This window comes from Streptopelia decaocto, assembly GCF_964273445.1.
Source record: "Streptopelia decaocto genome assembly, chromosome: 5".
In the NCBI taxonomy this organism is placed as follows: domain Eukaryota; kingdom Metazoa; phylum Chordata; class Aves; order Columbiformes; family Columbidae; genus Streptopelia; species Streptopelia decaocto.
In genome coordinates, this window is record NC_138659.1 from 13,438,187 (window position 1) to 13,442,183 (window position 3,997).

A 3,997-nucleotide genomic window follows, 5' to 3' on the forward strand; every position below is an offset into this window, starting at 1 on the left:
CGGCCCGGCGCGGCTCGGCGGGCGGGAGCGGCGGCCGGGCTGGGTGCGCGGGGGCGGGGAGAGGCGCGCCCGCTATGGATGCCAGGTGGGGAGGGGACACCTCCTTAGGGTGCACCTGCCCGGGGTGACACTCCTCTAGGGCGGCATCTGCCTGCGGGTGACACCCTTCTCGGGGCGTGCCCTTCTTCGGGTGCACCGTGTGTGGGTTTGGACACTCCTTGGGGTGCACCTGCCTGGGGGTGACACCCTCCTTGGGTGACACTGCCTTTAGGGTGCACCTGCTTGATGGTGACACTTGCCTTGGTGACACAAGGGGAGGAGGAGGGGCAGGCACTGATCTCTCTGGCAACTAAGGACAGATCCCAAGGGAATGGCAGGAAGATGTGCCAGGGGAGGTTTAGGTTGGGCATTAGGAAAAGGTTCTTCACCCAGAGGGTGGTGGAGCACTGGAACAGGCTCCCCAGGGAGGTGTCACGGCCCCAAGCCTGACAGTGTTGAAAAAGAGACTGGACAATGCACTCAGACACATAGGGTGAATCTTGGGGCTGTCCTATGCAGGGACAGGAGTTGAACTCGATGATCCTGGTGGATCCCGTCCAGCTCAGGACATTCTATGATGATGATAATGCTTTTCTTTTGGTGTACTTGGCTTGGGATGGCACTTGCCAGAAGGTGTGTCTGCCAGCTGGTGGCACCTCCTTGGAGTGATGCTTGCCCAGAGGGTGCAGGTCTCTAAGAGTGACGCTCTCCTTGGGGTGCACTCTGCTTGTAGTGCACCTTACCTGAATTGAATCCTCCTTACAGTACGCCCTCTCCTTAGAGAGCAGGTGCCTGAGAGTAACACCCTCCTTGGAGTGACACCCACCTTATGGTAAACCCTGCTTAGGATGTGCCTGCTGGTGTATGAGTCAAACCTGCCTGGGGGTTGACATGCATGGTGACACTGTCCTTGGGGTATGTCCTCCTTTTGGTGCCCTTTCCTTGGGTTGATCCCTCCTTTTAGTGACACTTTGCTTGGGGTGCTACCAGCCAAGGAAGCTGCACTAGTTCTGTAGAGCACATTCCCATAGGAGGAATGGTATGGGGTGGGAGTCATGGCCCCACATACACCCTGTGGGGCCCAGCTGTAGCTTGGGCTGGGAAATGAGGTGGGTAGGTACAAGTGATTGATGGTAATTAAAGAATCATGGGCAGGTGGGTGGCTGGAGTATAAGAAAGTGAGTGTCATGGAGGAAGGTGGTTGAGGGGTGGACAGCAGGTGTAAGGACTTGCCTGATTGGGTGTTGCTAGGTTTTGGGTCCTGTATGCTGAGGTAGGGAGGTGGTACTCATTGATACTTCCTTGCTGCCCTTCACTCTGAACTGGAGAAGTGAAGACCCAGTGTGTGTTAGTAAGTTGATGTGTGCGGTTGAGAAGGGCTGAATTTGTGGGGATAGTGGTGCTACCTACTGCTAGCAGCTTCTGGGCAGTGTGTTGGGGGTGTGATGCTGGATGAATCTTGCAAAGCAGAAACAGGAGCCTTCTTGTGGGTCAGTAGCTGTGTTAATACAAAGGAGCAAAACAGGTGCATGGGGAAGGAAACATCAATACCTCAGAAGTCAGTGCAGCTAGATGAAATGATCTCTGTATCTTGGTAGTGCTGTCAGCTGCTGTTTCTCATGAGCTAACAGCTTGTCGTAACTGTATCATTATCTGTTCCTTAATGTTTCAGCCCTGGGACAGCCTGCAGTCTGCTCTGGTGATGTTGTGTATTGAACAACAACACAACTGGTCTAAGTAGACTACCTCTTGATAGAACTTATCACTAGAGATGAACTTTGTCGGGGGGGGGGCGGGTAGAACCCTGTCTTGAAGGAAATACCTGCTTAGTGATTCCACCTCTTTTCTATGGTAAAGATTTCCCTTTTTACTCATTAAAAAAGCAACTGCAGCCACCGAAAAAGAAAGCCCTTGCCATGCTGCACAGCATCTGAGGCTGGCAAGCAGCTGATACAGGTGTGTTTGCTATAAGGTGGCAGTCTCCCTCCTTTGCAGCCCTGTGGCCTCAGTTGCCTTTTGCCTGGCTGATGAGACCCCTGTAAATGTTATCTTGGGACCCCTGGGTCTCCAGATGAGAGCTCAGGCAAAGCAGCAGCTGCTGCTCAGCTCAGAGACCTGTGCTAGAAAAGGGGTTTGTTGTTCGTGTAAAGGCTCAGATCCATTTCTCTTTCAAGCAGTCAACTGATGGACAAGTTCACCTGAAAGTCCAAAAAATTCCCTAAGGAGAGCAGGATGTTCTCCCTCATCTCCTAAACAGGTTGTAAGCTTTGGACCTTGTGAATAGTTCCCGTTAAAATATGCATGCTCATCCTGAGTAAGTAGCACTTAAGTTGAACACTGAAATTGGTCTAGTGTATTTGAAGAGGGATTCTACCATGTTTTGGTAGTGTTAATTTTGATGTCTTCATTTCTTATTCAGCCACAAGAAGTAGCAGAAGGCAGTTGCAAATGTAATCCACACTCTGAAGTAGTAAAGAGCTGCTTGGGAAGGTGTGTAAACAAAGGATACCTGATAAAATAATGACCAGACTATGCAACTGTACTATCATAAATAATAAAATGACAACTTAATTCAACAAATCCAATAGTATAAATAAGTAAAACAACAAGCTCAGGGTAGAAACAGGAAGGCTGATGTAATACAAAACCATTTGTAGTGTAATAAAACCATATCTGTTCAATGAGAATAATAGATGTACATGAAGGCAAAAGAGAAACAGTGTTTACAAATAGTTTTGTTATTATCTAAAGTTTACTATCTTCTGGAAAGCTTGAGAAAACTCTGTCTTCTTCTGGCAGCTGCAAAGTTGTCAGTCCATGCAAGACTTTACCTTGCAAGCTCTTGGCAGCTCCCTTGTGTCTTTGCTCACGAGAGCACGTGGGGTTTGTTTGATCTCTGCTTCCAGTCTTGGCAAGTCCTGACTATGATTGAATGAAGCACTACAACAAATAGGTGAGATTTCATAGGGTATTTTTTTTAATGGTTAAACTAATATGTTAAACAGGAGCTGCTCTATGTAGATGTGCTGTTTTGCCATCTTGTTAGAAGTTGGTAACTAAGTCTCAGAGCAAACTGATATGTCATGAGTGTTTCTGCAGCCTGTTGCAGACCCAGAAGCTGTTTACTAGAAATAGTGAGTTAATATTAATCAGGTTTTTAATTTACATTATATATTTTGGGAGCTTAAGGCTTACAGGAGACTATAGGAGGCCCTTTGCTTTGCAGCAGGCATGTTACCAGGTGGGTGAGCACCTTTCACCTGCATCAGTGTCAGTGAGAGCTGAGAGCAGTTGTTCTGTAGAGCCTTGTGTGCTCCTGGAAAGCAGTGCCGGGGCTCAGGCTTAAGGGAATTTGCTTCGTTTTCCTTCTGGCTTTTAAATAAATGCATGTATGTATGCTTATATGTAAGGGTATCTATAAATCTCATTTACGCGCACTGGGGAGGGGAGCTGTGCTTATAGGTAGGAGCTGGAGTGTCTGGAGTAAAATGCTGGGTGGGGAGGTGTTGCTAGGAGATGGAGACTCCAGTGTCTGGCAAAGTGGCATATTGATTTTGGGTGTAGATCACATGAAACAGTATTTGACTGTGAAGCAGGATAGAAATCTCTTCCCTCTGCTTACTTTCCACTCTGAATGATCTGTCTGTGCCTAGTAGCATTGCAGCTTATTTAAAACAGAAATCAAATGTAGACTGGGTGCCGCTCAGTCCAGCTGGAGCTCATTGAGAAATCCCTCATTTGAGCAGCAGGATATATGCCTTTCTTTAGAGGAGGACATTCTTGCATGCATTTTGTTCTGTTGTGGCCAGTTGTTTCTACCTTTTCAGACACTGTGTGTTAGCAGTAATTTTTTTCTGGGTTTGGGCTTATTAACTACACCCTGCCAGGGCTTGTTCTCTCCTGGTTTGCTGCTTCTGCCCATGACTGCACCCCTCAGATTCCCTCCAGCCAAGCATCT